Source organism: Eumetopias jubatus, unplaced genomic scaffold (genome assembly GCF_037043125.1).
Source record: "Eumetopias jubatus isolate StellerSeaLion01/CBP00866 unplaced genomic scaffold, mEumJub1_p1.0 scaffold_9, whole genome shotgun sequence".
NCBI classification, from domain to species: domain Eukaryota; kingdom Metazoa; phylum Chordata; class Mammalia; order Carnivora; family Otariidae; genus Eumetopias; species Eumetopias jubatus.
In genome coordinates, this window is record NW_028274815.1 from 54834403 (window position 1) to 54848682 (window position 14280).

General features: G+C 37.6%; 1 pseudogene; it reads left to right on the forward strand.

Annotated features, from left to right (window-relative positions):
* The first annotated feature begins 5187 nt into the window (after positions 1-5187).
* LOC114218855 (small ribosomal subunit protein bS21m pseudogene) lies at positions 5188-5452 on the forward strand (annotated as a pseudogene).
* Positions 5453-14280: the final 8828 nt, after the last annotated feature.

The window sequence follows — 14280 nt, forward strand, 5'->3', positions numbered from 1 at the left end:
TTAGACAAACCTAAAGGTATAATTTTGCTGAGTCTAATCCTGTCTGGTGGACCTAGAAAATTCTGAAGAGTACCAAGTGAAAAGGTAGAAGTAATACATCAAGATCTGCTGAGTAACCTGTGTGATATCACTAGATGTTGGGGGCTAGGAGAGAAGAAAAACTGAGTTTAAGTTCTTACCATTTCTGTTCCATCTTTGGAAAAACCCGTGTCAGCTGTATAGATCAGCATGCATGCCCCAAATGGCACTAGATTGCTTCATGGAGATGAACCACATTTGCTTTATTTACCTTTGTATTTATTAACTATATTGATTGACCACCATATGTATGCTGGGCACTGGTTGAAATATATTTTTTTAAGATTTTATTTATTTATTTGACAGAGAGAGAGCACAAGCAGGGGGAGCAGCAGGCAGAGGGAGAAACAGGCTCTCCGAGCCCGATGTGGGGCTCGATCCTAGGACCTCGGGATCATGACCTGAGCTGAAGGCAGTCGCCTAACCAACTGAGCCACCCAGGCGCCCCTGGTTGAAATATTCTAGTGTGAGAAGATCAAACAGTAAGCAACTAGACAAGTAAATCTGTCATCTCTCAGATAGCAATAAGTGCTCAGGAGAAAAAGAAAGTAGAATAAAGTAGTCTAGAAGTACCAAGGGGGAGGAATATATAGTGTTCAAGAAGATGACACTTGAACAGAAATCTGAAAGACATGAAGGATGCTTCCAGAACAAGTTAAATTTAGGTATCAACCATTTTTACATACTTTTTAGTTTGGAAAGGGAATTCAGTGCAAATTTATAATTGCTTATAAAACAGGCCAAACAAAACAAAAGTGGGCAAAGAAAAAGCCAAAATCTCCTCCCTTATTTATTTATTTATTTATTTATTTATAGAGAGAGGGGAGGGAGGGGCAAAGGGAGAGGGAGAGAGAGAATCTTAGGCAGGCTCCATGCCCGGCGCAGAGCCAGATGTGGGGCTCTATCTCACAACCCCAAGATCATGACCTGAACCAAAATCAAGAGTTGGATGCTTAATCCACTGAGCCACCCAGGCACCACCCAAAATCTCCTCCCTTTTATAATTCCCTTGCATTCTCCCCATTTTAAACACTTGCCCACCACCCTGTCCATGGATACAGAAGTTAAAATTTGTTAGGTAGTCAACTCTACTTTTTTTCTAAGCTTATACAAATTTATACTCCCTGAAATACACATGGAATATGTATGTGTGTTTATAATTATTTCTATTTCTTATAAAATTGGGATTTTATTATGGACTATTCTCTGCAATTTGCTCTAGTTATGTAACAATATTTTGTTCACCATGACAATACCCATTAACAGACATCTAACACAGTCCTCTCTGTCTTGCCATTTGGTTGCTCCTCTTTTTCTTATATTTCTCATACTGGATAATGGAAAAGAATAAAACCTGTGATGTAACTGGGTTCTCCTAAAATTTTCTCATATATATTCCAGATGATGGAAGTCAGTGGAAACAAGAAATTATTTCATATAAACACTTTGGGTGCTAAATTGCAATTTTATATCTGTCTATCATAGGTTTGCACAGGCCTCTGAAGTAATTTTGTCTAGAAATTTGGGACAAAATCACAAAATGGTAAATATTAGAAAGAAATTTTAAAATTGAAAGGTACTTAAAATATCACCTAATCTAATCTTGTTCTATTAATTTGGTAAATATAATAGTAAGTGCCTAACATTGAGTAGGCACCATGAAAGAAAAAGTTGTCTAGGACATAATCTTAGTCTTCATCTTAACAGAAGGTCAAGCAAAGGCTCAAAGGGACTGGAAACATTTTCCAAGACACAATAGGGAAGTGACAGATGTAATTTGAACACAGACCATTTGGCTCTGAGTTCAGGACTCTTTTCCATTGTATCTCATGGTCTACAACAGTTTCTAATAGTAAATAACTGAAAGGCCAGTCCTGAGTGCTCTCATTTGCAAAAAGTTTACCCATTAGAAGTCCATGCAGTGAAAGAAATACTAGTTAGACCGCTCTCATCCATCCAAGCTGGTAATTTACTCTGAAAAATTTTAGCGAAAAATCTAATTTCAACCCATTTTCTCAGAGGGTAAATTTTATTCCATTTCCTTTTCTCAAAGCTCTGTCATTAGTATATTAGACTAATGAGTGAATCAATTATTTAAAACTGGCAATATTTTTTATTATGTCTAATTAAGTGTTTAATCAAAACATTCTGGTCTTTAATCCTCTGAAAACAGCATTTGCCAGAGGATTAATGAAATGGATGGGTTTAAACATTACTAACAAACTCTTTTACTCAGAGAGCTAAGGAGGGAGCTGGAGCCTTAAAGGTGAAGGTAAACAGGAAGTTGTCACAGAAGAGAGAGGAAATGGCAATAAATCTATTTTAGCAGTAGTTGAAGACCATATTTTTGAACAGATTTTGACTGGGGAAGAGTAACTATAACCTCAACTTGTGAAAAAATATAAAAGTTTGACAAAATTGAGTTCTATATTGGTTTTGGATATGAAGTGTAGGTATCATAATGTTATCAGTTGTCCTTGGATAAAACTATAAGTCAGTGCAGTCATGTCAAAAATCGCTGTGGCTTTTTTTGGTGGAGTTTAATAAGTTAATTTTGAATATTATGTGGAAGAGCAAAGCCCAAGGATAGTCAAGACATTTTTGGAGAAGAACAAGATGTGAAGTAGGGAGAGACAAATCTTAAGACACACACACACACACACACACACAGCCTTATAGTTTTGACCTAGGAATAGACAAATAGACCAAAGAAAGAGAACAGAGTAGAAACAGATCCACTTATGTGGAACTTTGTGGGCACTATAAATAAATGCAGTAATTATGGATTATTCAGTAAATAGTGCTAGGACATCCACTTTCTCTATGGAAAAATGAAATCAGATTCCTACCCAACATCATACACAGAAGTCAATTTCAGGTAGATCAATGCCTGAAATGAGAATTACAAAAATAAATAATTCAGGAAACTGTTATTTTGATTTTTTGGTAGGTACTTTTTTTTTTAATTAAAAGCAAAAAAATGCACTAACTAAAACAAAATTTGATAAATTCAGCTGCATTAAAATGAAGAAATGCATATAAAAATCTCATAGAGAGACTGAAAAGACAAGGCCCAAACTTACAGAAGATATTTGTAACACATTAACTGTAAAAAAGATTAGCATGTAGATAATACAGAGTATTTCTACAAATCCATTAGAAAATGGCCAACAATTCTATAGAAAAATAAGCAAAAGATGTGAACAGGATTTTACAGAAAATGTAAATGGCCTGTAAACATACAAAACTATGTTTAATATCATTAATAATAGGAATATAAAATAAAATTTCAATAAAATATCATATTCCACATACTTGTGAAGCAAAAAATTTTTAAACTGTTGGCAATAGGAAGCGCCATCAAGAATGTGAAGCGATAGGAATTTCACATTCCCTACTCATGGGAATATAAGTGGTACAACCACTTGGAAAAAAAAAAAAACTGTTCAGCCATGGCCAGTAAAGTTGAATACATCCATACTCAATGAATCAAGAAATTCATTCCTAGGTATGGTCTCAGGAAGAATCTTGCACATGTACACCAGGAAACTCATACAAAAATGTTCATAATAGAAATGTTTTTAAGAGCCAAAACCTGGGGAAAATGTTGAATAAATAATCCATTCACACAATAAAATACTATGTAGCAGTGAAAATAGATGGACAATAGCTGCATACATCACATGATGAATCTTAAAAACCTAAAGCGCAGGGCAAGAGTGAAGTCTAGAAGAATGCTTACAGTATGATAAAGTTTAAGAAGAATAAAATCTGAACAATTAATGGTTCAGGAATACGCTTAGATGGTAAAACCCTATAGAAAAGTGAAGAAATCACTAACATAAAATTGAGAACAGTGGTTCCCGCAGCACATACTGTTTCAGAGTCATCAGTTCCATGAACCATGCTCACTCTTCAAATAGCTTCTCTGTCTTCTCACTCTTTTAGTGCTTTGGTTTCATAGATTTAAATCTCACCTATATTCTGAGAACTTCCAAATTTTATATCTCCAGTGCAGCTCTCCCCTGAACCATGGACTCCTATGCCCAGCGGCCTTTCTGCTGTGTCCATTTGGGTGTCTAACAGGTATCTTACTTTAGCTTGTCCAAGCCTGAACTCCTGCTTCCTGCACTCTCCCAACCCTACCAAGTCCTGCTTTCTCAGCAGCCTGCCCCTCCTAGGGAACATTTTTACCTTTCCAGTTACTCAGGCAAAAGTAAACAAACACCTTGGATTCTTTCTTGACTTCTTTATCTCCCTCCCCAAGTTCAGTCAATCAGCAAATCCTTTTGGCTCTACTTTCAAATTTTGTGCAGACTCTGACAACTCCCAGTACTGTCCATGTCATCTTTCCTTGTGTCACCACCACCTTCCCCCATCCCCCCCTCATATCCTCCCTTACGTCATTTTCCACATCACTCAAAGTGAAAACTAAATTTTCTCAGAGCCTGGCATGATCCACACAACCCTTTGCCTCCTGACCACAGCTCCACCATCCTCTCCCTCCTTCATCTTGACCTCCTTGCTGTTGAATAAGTCAAGAGTGCCACTGTCCCAGGGTTTTTGCACTAGCTCTTCCCTCTACCTTTCCATGGATACCCACTTTGCTCACTTCCTCAGCCCCTTCAGCTTTTTGCTCAAATGCTTCAAGTATGGCCTTTCCTATCTAGCCCTTCAGTTCTCCTGTCTACCCTCTTATAGTTACCACCATTTCACATACTATATATTTTACATAGTTGTTTATTCTGTCCTCCCCAACCGGAACCTAAACTGCAAGAAGGCAGGGATTTTTGTCTGCTTGATTCACTGCTGTATCCCCTTGAACGTAGAACCCTGCCTGACACATAATACATGATCAGTGTAAATTTAATGACTGAAGAGGGAAACATGGTGCTTTGAGGGAATTAAAAAAATCAAAACAAAACAAAAACAGTTTGAATGCAGCACATAATGGATGAGAGACCAGCCTGGAAAGGTACACTGGAACCAAATCAAGATGCATATTTTTGCCATATTAGCATGGATTAAGAATTATATAAGCTAAGCTTTGTGACAGCTGGTTCCTGAGAGTGTGGGGTCCTGCCGAATGAAGTTTTAAATTCCAAGGTTATGGCAAAACATCTGAAGTTTCATTGCCAGGGCTGTGATGGTATAAGAAGGGAATATAGAAGGTGCATACAGGACCCTAAACAGCATCCACACCATGGATGGGCTCACTGAGGACTTTAAGAAACCATGGTACTATAAAAAGCCTTGTCCCAGACGACAAAAGGAAAGCCGTGAAACCTGCCAGCAGATCTACAACACGGAAATGGCTCGCAAGTTCAATTTCTTGATGTGTAAGAATCAGGCGGATCCATGGCAGGGCTGCTGAGGCCTGTGGATAGTAGGCCCAGTATGAAAATCCCTATCCAGCTCTCTCCTTTCTTCCTCCAATGCCATTTTCTCTTACCTTTATTATAAAAATGACCTGACTCTCCTACCCCCCACCAAAAAAAAAAAAAAAAAGAATTATATAAACTGTATTACTTGCTCAATTTAACAAACGTCATGCTCCTGATAAAGAAAACTCAATTCTGTCTACATCCACAGGGGACATTGGCTGTCATGCATAACCATTTTAAGTCTGAATTTTCAAGATGTTCTGGTGTGTGTGCTAATGTTTGAAGTACTATCATGGATCCACACACACGCACAAGTAGATACCATATATACACACATATACACACATACATACACACACACAAGTATATTTACATAGACATACATATATATGTGAGTTTTTGAAGTAAGCAAGAAGAGACAGAAGCAATGTAATCAACATCAAGAACCCTCTTATAAAAGTAGAAAGGTGTACAAATGGATTGTTTGTGATCTATTGAACTTAGAAACAACAGCCTTCCTGAATTAACCTATATGTAAGTAGAAGATATCTACTGCACAGATTTTTATTTAGTTGTAGTCCACAATCTAACTATGGAAAATAATATCTTCTAAACGAAGCCTCAGCAGGAGGCTATGAAGCGTTTATCCTGAACTGATTGGCTGTTCTATCATACACAGCCAGGTTTACTGGCCATTCTAAGCAACAGGACCATTTAGAAAGCTCACTGTGATAATCCTTTTACAATACTCTGATGGACCATTTGTAAAGGGATAAATTTTGTTAGAACTAATGTGTCCTAAACCACAATGGCCTCTGCCCAATAAGATCACATATGTGGGCTGCTTGGTAATTTCAGATTTATTTTTATCACCTTGAACTGTTATGTACGGTTAATAATGTAACAACTAATTTATCCAATGTCAGAAGATCTGTTTGACTGTCATAATGTTTTCAGAAAAAAAAAAAAGAAAATCCCCTGTCCAATGAAAAGACCCTATATGCTTTCACTATAGTCCTTCAGGTCTTTCAGAACTGAGGATCTGTAGAAAACACAAGACTTGTACGCATATGCAAGCTGGCATGCTAGCTCCAGATGTAATTGAAGACACATTTCTCCATGGATTGAAGTGTTTTGTTTAGAAATACATTTCCCATTATAGTCTTTTGCACATTTAAGTTTTTTTTTTTTTTAAGAAATGGTTTCTTTCATGGTTTCCTTTTTTAAAAAAATATTTAATAGTGTGAGAAGAGGTCTGTTGTGGTTTGGGTGTGGCTAAACTAGTTGTGGCTCTTTGAATATTTATGTATTGGAATAATCACACCCTCTTTAATGGAAGCCATTCTGTTTTTCTCACAAAAATTCGCAAGACCTGCTTCTTCCATCTTCCCTAAATCTGGGTTGATCAGGAATATAAATTTCAGTCAGATTCTTGGTTTATACAACTCTGGAAGCAAAGTGGCCACATATTTTTTAAGAGCCTCTTCCATGAGTCTGGCAATTTTGTGATAGAATGTTACCACCTCTTCTTATCCAGGACAGCCACTCCTGTGTTGGAGAATGGCAAGATCTGAGTGTCTCCTTGAGAAAAGAGGCAGTCAGCAAGTGGATGTCTAGTTCATTGTTCAGTCCTTCTCTGGTGAACAGTGCTTTTGCGTTGCTGGTGGAAATTCAAGCGTGAAGCCAATTTTTATGCTCTAGATGCAAAAAAATGCAGCTAATTCCAAAGGGTTTCTCCTTCTTCCCCTGGCAGCTGGTATGTTTATATAGTGGGGATGAAAGGCTTGACATCTGTGTTTACATTTCTATGTAGCAGGGTCCCCCAAACCCACAGTTAGGAATCATTTATATCCAAGCACCTCTGCCCCAGAATTACAACAGCAAAGTCTTTCAACTTCTTCTCGGCAAGGGCCTTTGATCTCCCTGTGCAGAATGCTCTCTGATGAGTTGTGATTGGAAGAGGAGGGCTGGGAAGGTTTTATACTTTGACAGCTTCCTCCTCTCTCTCCATCCCCAACCATATAGGAACATGACCCGGACCTTTAAGTACCCAAACCTCTTTCTATAAATTCCATTGAATCATCAGAATAAAATTAAAATAGGCTAGTGCAACCAAAGCAGTGGGTCTCAAAGAATTTGCCTTTTTAATAAGTACTCCAGTTGATTCTGATTTTTGATTCCAGGTAGATTAGAATCACCTGGGGTGCTTTTCAGACATGGAAATTTTAGAACCCTGTGCAACTCTGCTCAATGTTAATCTCTAGGTGTGGTTCCAGGAATCTGTATTTTTCACATCTTGAGATGAATCTTATGTATATCATTGCTTAGGAACCCTTAGTTGGCCATGGGGACAGAACTTTTGAGGGCTAGGGTATACTTGTTTTTGTTGCAAGACAGCATCTCAATCTCTGACCCTTTCAGTGAAAAGACAATGGTCTTCTCAAGTCAGAATAAAGTTGAGAAAATCATCTTCTTTGAATGTTTGAATGTCTTTTTTTAAAAAAGATTTTATTTATTTATTTGACAGAGAGGGAGAGGGAGAAGCAGGCTCCCCACCAAGCAAGGAGCCCAGTGAAGGGCTTGATCCCAGGACCCTGGGATCATGACCTGACCCGAAGTCAGACGCTTAACCATCTGAGCCACACAGGTGCCACGAAGGTTTGAATGTTTTAATTTTTTCCTGATCACATTATACTACTTTCTATTCATAAATTTTTGACATGTAAATTGAGGCAAAGTAGCTTAGCAAGTTAAGAAATATTTGTGGAACCAAGACTCCTGAAATTTGATCTTGGACCTGATCTGAGTTTTCATTGCTTGGATTACGTACCAAGCAATGAACCCCATCATCTGTACCACATTGTCTGAAATGATATCCTGCTTTTTTTAAATAAAAAATTTCTATTGAGGTTATTGTAGATTCACATGCATTTGTAAGAAACAATACAGAGAGATCCTTTGTACCCTTTATCTTGTTTCTCCCAATGGTAACATTTTGTAAAACTGTAGTACAGTATCACAAGCTGGATACTGACATTGATAAAATCCACAGATCTTATTCAGATTTCCCGTTTCATTTGTACTCATTTGTGTGCATGTGTGTGTTTTAGTTCTCAATAATTTTATCTTTTCTGTAGGTTTGCGTATCTCCCACCATAGTCAAGATACTGAACTGTTCCATTATCACAAGGATTCTTGAGTTTCCCTTTTATAACCATACCATCTCTCTCTTCTCCCCTCTCTGAACCCTTGATAACTACTAATATGTTCTCAAATTCTAAATTTTTGCTGTTTGAAAAGTGTTACGTAAATGGAATCATATAGTATATAATCTTCTGGGATTGGCTTCTTTTTATTCAGTATGATTCCCTGGAGATTCATCCAAGTTGTCACATGTATCAATAGTTCTTTCATTTCTATTGCTGACTAGTATTCCATGGTATGAATGTACACAGTTTACTTAACCATTCACTCATTGAAGGACACCTGGGCTGTTTCCAGCTTTTGGCTATTATGAAAAAAGCTTCTATGAACATTCATATACAGGTTTCTGTATGAATATACCTATGCTAATATTTTATCAGCCTCTTTAACTTTTATACTTTTTTAGGCTAATCACAAACTTTACCATATCCATAAAATCTTCCCATTTAATTTCAGTTAACCTTCTATTATCCCCTCCCTGGATGTCAAAGCAACACCTGCCTGTACCAAGCATTTTAGCATTTGCCTATAGTCAAATTATTTCGTGTTATGTTTATTGACTTCTCAACGAGGTTGGGAGCTCCTTGGGGGCAGGAACCACGCCATATCCCACTTTTGTGTATCCTGTAGTACCTACTACAGCCTTAGACATACCAGCAAATGAACCAACTAGGCAGATAATATGTTATTTTTTTCATTTAATCTGACTTCTTGTTGTGCCTCTGTGACCAACAGAGTATATCATGATAAATACTGTGTGGATATAAGAATGCATATTTAGAACATGGAACTTCCCCTTGGTGGATTTACAATTTAGCTAGAAAACTAAAGCCAACACTAATGCATGTGAGGTTATAGAACAATGAGCTACTGTGATTTTGATGCCAAATACATGTACAGAGAAGAGAGGGATGAGTGTGAGCAGGACAAATTAAGAATGTTTCATGGAGAAAGTGGATTTTAAATCAGTGCTTAAAAAAAGAGAGGAATGATATAAGACTTGGTGGAGAATGAAAAGATTCTAAGTAGAAAGAATATCCCAGTGTTACCGGGATGCTGTGTGGTGAGTTGCTCAAGAAAAGACTTGATCAGAATAGGTAAGTGAGGTGTGACCTGACTATGGCAGGTCTTGGAAGGTCTGTATGACATGTTTGTGCTGGTTCCTTCTTCTGGAATATAAAATTGGTAACAGAAACCCACAGGAACTAAACATGTTGAGGTAGGTCCAGGCTATTAGGCTGAACTCTAACTCTGTCAGACTTAAGACCTACTGTCCTCTAGATGTTCTGGGAATTTCTGAACTTTCAAGAAATATTATGAAGGAATGAGATTTATGTCCTGGTATACCCTTGACTAGCATGTGGTACCTGTTATAAGATTTTTTTTTATTATGTTATGTTATGTTATGTTATGTTATGTTATGTTAGAAGATACTTGAATTGGGTCCACAGACTTGTCCAATGTTCTAATAGTTGCTGAAGGAAGTCTGCTTAGGAGATAAAACAGTGATGCACTCCCTCCACCAGAGAAAGCGTTAGGTGCTTCAAGGACCAGGTGATGAACATGAACTGAGCTGAAGAGAGAGCATGGGTCCTAGGTATGGAGTGAAGCTGTACTTCATCAGCTCCTGTCCCTCCCTCTTTCCTTTTCCCCTCCTCATAACATCTGGACAATTCTGCTATGAGAAAGTCCTAGGAAAAAGCTGATCAGAAGGAGTTAAAGGAACTTTCCTGTCAGGTACAGTGGATGAAGCTGTCTAGAGGCCAGAAGTTCAAGGGAGGATCACTGGCTTTACAGATGTGGGCCCGTCCTGGGCCCATCAATGGTCCACAGAGCCAAAGATCACAAGAGCAGTGGGCATCAAAATAAAGCTGTGATCATCACCATTATACCACCACCAGGACTCTTAGAAGAAATCACTTGGAAGGGAGATTCTGCATAGGGCTCAGAAGCTCAAGATATGTGTTATTATAGTACTCATTGGATGGTGCAGCCTGAGAAGGGATGGGTCACACAGCTTCTGATATCTGGTGAAAACTGAGTAGTGAATGTTAATGTCAATCACACCTTAGATACTGGCTATGCTAATTTGTGGCCAGCTGCAGAAGACATTGCATGTACCACAGCAAAAAGAAGTTAATACACATAGATGGTTCCATCCCTTGCACTTCTGTGTTTATATCATTTCCATTTTCAATTGTGGAGGCAAGTCATTTATTAACAAATGCCTAAGGAGCTCTGTTTGTAGCTTTAGAGGTCTGCAATAGGAAAATGTTCATAGCCTAAGGGTCTCACAGTAAAAAGCAAAATATGTGTAATTCCTAAATACTTTTGGAATTTCAAGCACAAATTCACTTAGAGTATTAATGACTTTAGTGAAGACAGACATCTAACTTAAAATCAACAAATCATTAGACTTGCAGTAAAAGTGTAAGCAGTACCTAATTAATATACTTGTTGATTATTTTTCTTGACAAAGACATTAGTTGTTAAGTCTAATGATGCCTCAAAGATCAACCGAATAGTGAGAAAGGCAACCAGCCAATGACTTCAAGTCATTTAACCAAAGGGGTATATTCTTCTTACTCTCCTCCATCAGAATAATATCCAGTTATTATTATCATTATTTTTGTATTATTATAATTTGATCTAGTTTTGTTTATCTGAATAAATAAAAACATTCTGGGATATAGAAATAGTCTCTAAATACGGTATAAAATAAAGTGAAAGGCAATGTGATATTAGAAATGTAATTTGTTTTCATTCGTTCTTGAAAAAACCTCTTTGGGTTCAAGTTGTACTCTCAAAGGGCCTTCTTTTCATATTAGCTCTGGCCCACAGAGAAACAGGTGACTGACTGCCTTACCATCGATGTGGGGAAGTTTGGCCCCATTAGCTCTGCTTTACACATGAGGAGTTTATATAAATTATCCATAGCTAACAAATTGTAGAATTGAAATCAGAAGCTAGGTCTGTGTGACTCCAAAAACTCCCATTATTTTTCCTGTGCCATGCTGAAGAAAGATAATCCAGAGATATGAGTCACTAGCTTTAGCCCTCTCCACCAAGCATTTTCCATATTATTAGAGTAATTCCCTCCCTTGAGAAATAAGGAATAAGTAAGCAAGCAAATTCCTTGAGGAACACAAAATATTTAATTGCTATTCGTCATTTCTCTTACTCAGGACAAGATTAATTAACTCTGATCTTTTCATTTGCATGGGTCTAATGTGTATGGCTTAATAATTGCTTCTTTAAAAAGAGACTCTTCTGAGAAAATATCATGTGAATAAATCTGAACATTTTTTACTCCTTCATACTGCCTGAACTTGTTTTAGACAAAAGAGGTCTGTGATTAAAAAAAAAAAAAAAGCTAAACATTTCAAATCTGGTGGTGAAAACCCTTTTCACCATGCTTAGTGATACCATCAAAGTCCAAGAAATACTGCAGTGTATTAAGATGTATATTTTTGAGCTTGATGTAAATGACAGGATCTCATGCTGCAGTGTGACTTCAGGCCAAAACTAAAGACAGTTTCCAAATTCCTTAAAGTTACACCCTGGAAGAGGCATTGCACATAGGCTGTTGATTTGTCAAAAACTCAATTTTCCATGACAACCTCCATTGAGGACTGAGGAAACTCAATAGCCTGAAGTTCACATCACCTTGGACAGCGGCTAGAAGATGGTACAATAAAAAAGGAGACCATAAACTCTGATAAGCAATGATTTACCAATTAGATGTGAGAAAAATAAAGAATCATTAAAATGACAAAAAACCATGAGTCATTAAGGGTTAGCCTAATTAAATAATAGCCCAATGTAAACCAGAGATTTATGATCTACCAGCTGCACAATGTAGGTTTATCGAAATAAAGTCGACATACACTATATACACAGCCTATCTTTAGCTGCCTTTTTCAACATTTATCTCGAGGTCACCTAAGGAAATGTGCCTCCAACCTTAACTAGTTACTATATTCTTCCTGTTGTAACCCAGTCCTCAGTAGAGCATTTATTGCCTCGTCCTGCCTGATGGACAGAATGGTGACTTTTCTAGTCTAGTTTTATGACTTTCTGCTACTGCAGGCTGCCTTTGTGTGTTTGGCTTTGCTCATTCATGTTCCCCAACAGTGTTAACATCTGAATGCTTCTCTTGGCAAAGTATCTAGGGCAGCAAGGCTCCAAGTGTTGCCCTTTAGGGACCTGTGGGAGGGTGTGGATTGGGTGGGATCCCTGCACATAACTGGAGCTACACACTCTTGGCACATTACATCTGCCAGATGGACTTGTAGACACATGACCATTACCGTGTCATTTGGTGACTTGAGCGAGAGGATAGCAGCTTCAACATGTATTATTTCTTCTTCCAAAAACAGCCTCTGTGCTCCTCTTCTTCTGTCCTCCTAGACTTCTGATTTCCCAAGGCCTAAGGGCACATGGGCTTGCATACAATATGACCACAATCAGTACAGCTTGAATGTCCACCATTTGAGGTCTGGTTCTGTTTATTTATTTTCAACTTACATGGTTTAAACTCTGTTTCCATATCAGCTTCATCCTTAGCCCTTGTGCTAGCCCAGGCACCAGTGACTTCAGGTCTTTCTGGGAGTATTGGCTCTTGTTCCATACTTTCACCCCATCCAACTGCCTGGTAAGCTAATTATGTCCTCCTCAATATCACAGATGTGTAGCTGTGGTCCCTTCCAGAGTATTTAAATCACTCCAGGTGGTGGCAACACTTTTGAGAAGACTGCTGTATCCAGTCATTCTGATCAATCTCTGAAATAGCAATGTGCTAACGAGTGCAAGCCCCTGTCTGACAAATCTCATCCTATCCTAGAATCTAGTACAAGTTATACCCATCCCTTGGCCATCTCTTTGGGACTTGCATGAGGGTGAAGGACAAGACACTATCACTTGACTGGTGTGTTCTATTTCAAGTGCTACAGAATTTGGTAGCCAGAAGTGTAAGCTCCCCAGTAATACCACCCATGTGCATTAAATGGTTAGACTGTTCTGATCAGTCATTAAAAACTAGGTAGCAAACTCTTAAAGCAAATTTGACAAATTGGTTCCTACCTAGACACAGCCTTAATAACTCTGCTTTCCAAAAACTTTGTAAATGTTATCTTGTTCATCCAAGTTGTTGGATTGAGCTTCTTCTTTACTTCTCTAACTCCATTTTTGATCCTGAACTTTTCAAGGTTTTTGTTGATTCCTCTGTGATGAAAAAAAATCTGATGAAATTTTAGTAAAAAAAGCAACCTAATAGTAGAATAATCTAACATGTCTATTATTATGACAGACATTGTGATAGACTCTTGTTATACTCTGGTGAATAAGACATAGTCCCTTCCCTCTTGGAGCTGATAGTCTACTGGGGAAGATAGACAATGAACAGATAAGCAAAAAAATACATAGTTAAAATTGTTGAAAGTATATAGGTAAAGCACATAAAATAGTGCCTGGGACATAGTTAATGTTTAATAAGTGAAAATTATTATTTCTGTTGATAACAATTATGATATAATAATTATATAATTATCATTATACATAAATAATATTATATTATAATACGTTATTATACAATATGGTGGATATTCTGGTTATC